Source organism: Coptis chinensis, chromosome 5, assembly GCF_015680905.1.
Source record: "Coptis chinensis isolate HL-2020 chromosome 5, ASM1568090v1, whole genome shotgun sequence".
Classification (NCBI taxonomy): domain Eukaryota; kingdom Viridiplantae; phylum Streptophyta; class Magnoliopsida; order Ranunculales; family Ranunculaceae; genus Coptis; species Coptis chinensis.
The window spans coordinates 28,395,772-28,402,370 of NC_141460.1; the positions used below are offsets into that span (position 1 = coordinate 28,395,772).

The following is a 6,599-nucleotide window of genomic DNA, read 5'->3' on the forward strand; positions in this document are numbered from 1 at the left end:
ATTAGGATTTTATTTTTGAAACTTAGATTAATATGTAAGTAATAGTCATTGCATCTTTTCTTGAACATCTTGCATGAGCATATATAATTGTACTTGGTAGTATTTTTCTGAGACTTAGGGTAAAGTACTTAATACATATCTTGTGAGCATCTAGCCTAAAAAGCCTTATAAGAGTGAAATATCTGAGTGATGACACAAGAGAGAAGTCAAATCCGGTAGAGAAATCACACATGTACTTGCTTGAACACCATACCATATCCTCATCGAGAATTTAGGCCCTTTTTGGATCGATATAGCTAAAAATTTACACCTATAAGTAGTTTATCCCATAGTTGCCCCATTGAACCTTTTCATTAGCCTTTTCACAAACTTTAAATCCTTTACCCAATAAAACAAAATAAAAAATAAAATCAGCCTACCTATTTGGATAAGTCTAAGAAATAGGATGAGTGAAGAAAAGAGAAGAAAAAACCTGTGTAAACAAAAATTAGTTAGTTGTTGCAAAAGAAAAATAAGAAAAAGAAAAGAAAGTTTACATCCAAAGAAAAGAAAAAGAAAATAAAAAATTAGAACTCCGAAAATAGAATCAAATGAGTCAAAAACCAAAACAAAAGGGTTAAGGAAGGAAACAAAGTGCAGAAGCAAAGTAAGAACAAGGTTTTCTCTAGTTATATATTTTGAAGATCCTATTATCTAAAACTTGTCTTTTTGAATATCCATTTCCTTCGTTCTTTAACCAACACCTACGCCCCGTATTAACTAATAAAGACATCTAGCTCAGTTAGAAATAAGTTGGTGTGATAGTGATAAGAGCCCAAAACTGTAGTTTTAACCCCTTAACCATCATACTTTTAGACCAATTATGTGAGTAATAATTAAGAGTTAATACTGATTACGTGTTTTTATGCATTTCAGGCTTCAAAGTCCATTATGTGCAGAAATGTGCCACTTTAGCAAGATAAAGGAGCAAAGGTCGGTTGCTAAGGAGTTCTGTGAATAAAGGCCAAGATTCAAGGAGACAAAGCCTTTGTAAAGCCCGGTCAAAACCTGAAAAGTCAACACGGGCAGAAACAATGCACAAGTCAGCAGAACTTCTGAAGGCCGTATCTTTGGACTCAGACCTCGGAACTGGGAGTATCTTATGTCAAAACGACCAGCTCTGAAAGAGCTTTCCAATGGTCCAAGCCTTGACCCAATCAAAGGAGCAAAAGTGGACGAAATATCTGTCAAAGCCAACTGCAGCTGAAGAGCCCATTTTGGACTAAAGAAATTGGGTTTTGGGCCCGATTTTCCGGCCCAAAACATGGCTCCAAGCCCATGCACGATTTTTAGATCTGAAAGTATAAAAACAAAAGTTTGACTCTTTGTTAAAAAAAAGGAGGTTAGGTAGTTAAATTAGGTTAGGTAGAAAGTAGCCATTAGATATTAGTTTTTAGATCCAGATCTAGTTTTACATTATTTAGTTTTACATTAATTGATTAGTTTATTTCTTGAGTATTGAATCATTGTTTTTATTGTTCATTAGATTAATAAGTAGTTGTTATTCATTCAATCATATATTGTTCTTATTGTTCTATTAGATTTATAAAGTTAATAGATGTATTTGATCGACCTCGGCTTCCTTGGATTGTCATTCAGATTGTAAGGAAATGTGTGCCCACTGCCCACTGGAGTTAGCAAACTTGAGTGGAAAAATCAGAGTGTTACATGTCTTGACACATTCCTTGTGAGAACCTACTTAGGCATACTACCCAAAAGTTTCCGAAACGGACCTGCCATTGCATTTCATAGGATAGTTCATTGTATAGTTGTTTATCTTAAGATGATTTGATTATTATGCATATATTAATTTAGGAGTTAGATTGATGATCATTGTTTAAATGCTAGTAGTGGTGGAAGTATACTTCAAAAATGTTTAGATTAGAAGTTGATGTTCATCCTAAATTGTTTAGAGTTTGAGTGAGGGAGATATGAAGAACAAAGGTAGACACTTGTAGGATTAGAATGGTTCTAAGCTATGAAAACTTGAAAGCTAGATTATTGTATTGAAATGACTTGAAAACATGAAGGGGAAGTTGATTAAAACATTGAAATGAAAGCAAACAAACAAGATTGAAAATTAAAACAAAGACAAGTAAATAACAAGTTGATTGAAATAAAGAACAAGGAAATAACAAGTTGATTGAAAGGAAATAAAACAACAAGAAAAATAAAAACATAAATTGAAAAACAAGACAAGAAATTAAACAAACCAAAAGGTTTGGATCCTAAGATAATGGATAAGTTCTCTCTCCCTTGCTTTTTGTTTCTATACCCTTACCTTTGCCATTTACAAATTTGTCCTTCTCTATTACAAACTAGACACCTCAACCTTTCACTTTTGCTTTTGCTTTTGCTTTCTTCATGACCAAGGTAGGTTTAGGGAGAAAAGTCTTCGTAAATTAAGATAAGGGCCTCCATCTTTGGTCTTCTGATTTGAGGACTTTGACCGGTTGACTTTGAATTTTTCAGCACTTTTCCATAGAAGCTACTGGTCTTCATAATAAGCATGATTAATGCTCCTTTTGGTGCTAAGATACAACTTTTATGATAACTGGTCTAAAATACTCCTTAACCTGAAAAAGACAGTAAAAAATATGAGTTGTCTTTTCGTTAAGTGTAAGAAGGACTGTAATGCAGCAATATACGTGGAATAAAATGCACATTTGGGAGCTGATAAGTTGTGTTTGGTTTTGATGAATGTTGGTCCATGCGAAGTTTGGATGTTGTCTCCATGGTGCATTTGGTACATTGGAATCACATACTTCTTCTGGCTGAAGTGATGATAGGTTTGTGATCAAAGGACAGGTGGCATCAATATGATTTAAGCTTAGACATAAATTGTATGGTGAGGTATTTACATTCATGATAGGATGATGGGTTTGGTCTTTTTGTTTCGTTGTGAGGGCATCTATCTTTCTTGTGATTACGGTTTTGATTTATGGATCTGATTTCACCTCAAAAGTACCACTAGCCTTATATGTACTGGGTTGGGCTATTCTAGAATTGTTTATGTCACTCTAATGGGCACTTTTTTCAGCTTGGTTTTCAAGAAAGGTTAAAGCTTCAGTTGCACCTCTATCCAAAAAATTACCATTACTCATGATGTCGAAGGTTACTTTGTGTTATGGGAGAAGGACTTTGAAAAAACATTGGACAAGAGTGGATTTTAGACTAGCATATGATGAGGACATTAATGGAGTAGGTCAGAGAATCTATCCCATGCTTCAGAAAATGTCTCACTCGGACTCTGTTTGAAGAACTGTATCTTGCTTCTTATCTCTTCTATTTTCTTCGGTGGAAAATACTTCTTCAGGAAGGAGAACACAACCTTTTCCCATTTATCAAAATAGTCAGCCTTCTGTGAGAGAAGCCAAGTGTTACTCTTACCAGCTAGAGTGAAAGGAAACACTCGTAGCTTCACCTGATGGTTGGTGATGCCCGAATGATGAAAAGTATTACATACTTCATGTATCCAGCGTAAATGCTCATATGGTAACTCGTGGAAGATGGGTAGAAGATTGAACACGTTCAGTGGAATCCTAAAATCGCTCATAAGCGGTGTGAGTCGTATATAAGATGGAGGCCCATCTTGCAACAGTGTGTAGATGTTGGAAAGAGGCTCTTCAACTTGCACTACTTTGTCAGCCATCCTATGAGATGGAGGACTAGAAACAGGAGATTGTCTAGGGCGATGAACAATCCTATGTGAGTAAGTTTTATTCTTGCTAATACTAGAAGTGCCTGAATGCAGTTTCATACACTTTTAGCAAGCCCCCAAAACTACCCTAACATGCGCAAACGGTGCAATGTATGCTAAAAAATTTGAAATATAATGTTGCAAGTATGGAGTTTTGAAAACTTTGCTTTTGGTATATATTTTACTATGCCCTGTTCAGAGGAACAATTGGGCGCGAGACTAGGATGGCTCTACTACATGTCTTAGAAGTGTAGGTAGTCACTTCACCAAGTGGTGTGCTACTAAGAATCTCACTAACGATGAATCTGGGGAGGGGAGTGAGGAAGGTAGTTGGTCCACCGTAATCTAATAACTGATCACTCTAAATTCTCGTGGTTATTTTTTTGTCCTTTTCTAGAGGAGCGTGACTACTTTGGGGTCTAGTTGATTGATTTTAATTAATTTTTTTTTTGTCTAGGGCTTCCAAGAATCAAGTAACGTCTAATTTACCTACATTGGGTAATGACCTCCCAATGGTTGTTATGTCGCCCGGGTTCAGCCTTATGCGTGAATATAAATTGCAGTGCGGAAAGTAAATTTCAAACAATCACATAAGCATGCTTGAACACACAAGTATCCTCTTACTTGGGCTTCGAGGAGATTTAGAATTTACCTTTCAAGACGTGCTTACACGCTGCTTGAGGAAAATGCGATATCGGTTGGCACGTGATGTGAGAATCAGGCCCAACCTTTAGAGCTTTACCCTATTTAAAGTTACAATAAAGGCCCACTTAAAAGTTGATCACCCTAAAAACTATAGTTTTACCTACGAATAAGTAATTAAACTCAAATGTAAGTAAAACTAAATGACTTTTACACTAATGTATCAAAGTTTTCTACTATCGTTATCAATACAATATTTGGAGTAGAGAATTCGTTCCACTCTTAGTTCGTCTAGATGTGAAGTTTCCTAGTTCATATATTCTAACAAAACGATGAGAGTAATGGAATTAAATTTAACTACGATGGTGAATTAACTAATCAAGATGTTATAAATCAAGTACAACAATTCAATACAAAATTGACAATATGAGAAGGAATTAGGGAAATTTGATTCCACCTTGATTCGACTTAATAAACTAACATAGAACTGTTGTAATCCAAATTGCAATGTTTTCACATAACAATTGGGTCTTTCTAACAATCATCATGTGAAGCAATCAAACCCATTCTCATGGTGAACTAATTACTTTCTAGAATGGAATAGATTATTACAACATTTTCTATGCTAATACAATCAAGTTTTCATCAAGGCTTCCTCAAACCCTTCTAATAGAGGTTTTAGCCTTGATTCATTAAACTATCATTTCTAGAACAAGAACAATAAAAATCAGACATTATTTAATGAATAACAATTACTTTATTAATCTAATGGAAAGAGTCTAAGAATTAAAATGAATTACAATTGAATCAATTGAAATTAAGACAAAACTAAAACTAACTAAGTGCTAAATTAGAAACTAAGTATTTGATAATTAACTAAGTAACTTGAGAACAAAACCTTAGTACTCTTTATATAGGAGAGGCTAGGTCTAACAATTTCGTGCATAGTATTTGGAGCCATATTTTGGGCCGGAAAATCGAGTCCAAAACCTCATTACTTCAGTCCACAAAGGGGTTTTCAGCTGGAAATGACGTTAATAGACATTTCTTCCACTTATGCTCTTCTTATTGGGTCAAATCTTAAACCATTAGAAAGCTCATTCCGAGATGGTCGTTTTGACATATGGTAGGCCTAATTCTGAGGTTTGAGTCCAAAGATACGTCTTACGGAAGTGTTGTTAACTTTTGTGTGCTATTTCTGCCTGCGTTGACTTTGACTTTTCAGCTTTGACCGGGCTTTAAAAAGGCTTTTTCTCCTTGAATCTTGGCCTTTATTCATAGAACTTCTTAGCAACCAACCTTTTCTCCTTTATCTCTCAAAAGGGACGCATTTCTGCACATAATTGACTCCAATGCCTGAAATATATAAAATCACATAAACAACACTAACTCTTTTTTATTAATCACATAATTGGTCTAAAAGCAATATTGTTAAGGGCTTAAAACTACAATTTTGGGCTCTTATCAAACCACCCCCAAACAACATTTTGCTTGTCCTCAAGCAAATATGAGAAATTAGAATAAGTGACCAAAAATGGAGTTCTAACTAATCTCGTTTCGCAGAGTGCGATTGCATTGACCATATGCAACAAGGCCATAAACCACTAGGAATTCTCTAGTGGGCGAGTTATAGCCTCGTGAGAGTTTTCTAGTAAAGGTACTCACAAACTTCATATATACTACAACAACTAAGAAACCAAACTATTGTTTCCTTACTTATTGTCAGATATATATACATCTCACTAGCAATGAATACAGAATAATCAAGTCGAAACCTAAGCTAATATATGCAAAATAATCAATCATCTATGAATAAACATATATACAATGAGTAATGATATGTAATGCACTAACAGGTCCATTTATGAAACATTGGAATAGCGTTCTTAAGTAGGTCCTCACATAAATGTCAAGACAAAAACACTCTGATTTTTTGGCTCAAGTTTCGCTACTCCAGTGTGTAGTGGGCACACTTTACCTTACAATCTCAATGACACACAAGGAAGCCGAAGTCGATCAAGCACATCTGCCATTTACTATCACACTAACACATTCCTAATTGAGCTAGAGGTCTTTATTAGGTATTGCGGGGATTAGGTTATGGTGGCGGTTTGGCTGAATGCCAAGAACGTGAGTCAACATCAAAGCACTCACTTCTCTCTTCACACCATTCACCTTCACAAAAATCTTCCTACCCTCTACTTCCCGCTTCTTGTAA

At 35.3% G+C, this 6,599-nt stretch overlaps 1 non-coding gene across 1 annotated transcript; it reads left to right on the forward strand.

Moving 5' to 3' along the window:
* Positions 1-3,215: 3,215 nt before the first annotated feature.
* Positions 3,216-3,322, forward strand: LOC147497240 (small nucleolar RNA R71). The gene has a single exon (XR_015197291.1). It is a non-coding gene; the product is annotated as a small nucleolar RNA R71 (small nucleolar RNA).
* The last annotated feature ends 3,277 nt before the right edge of the window (positions 3,323-6,599 follow it).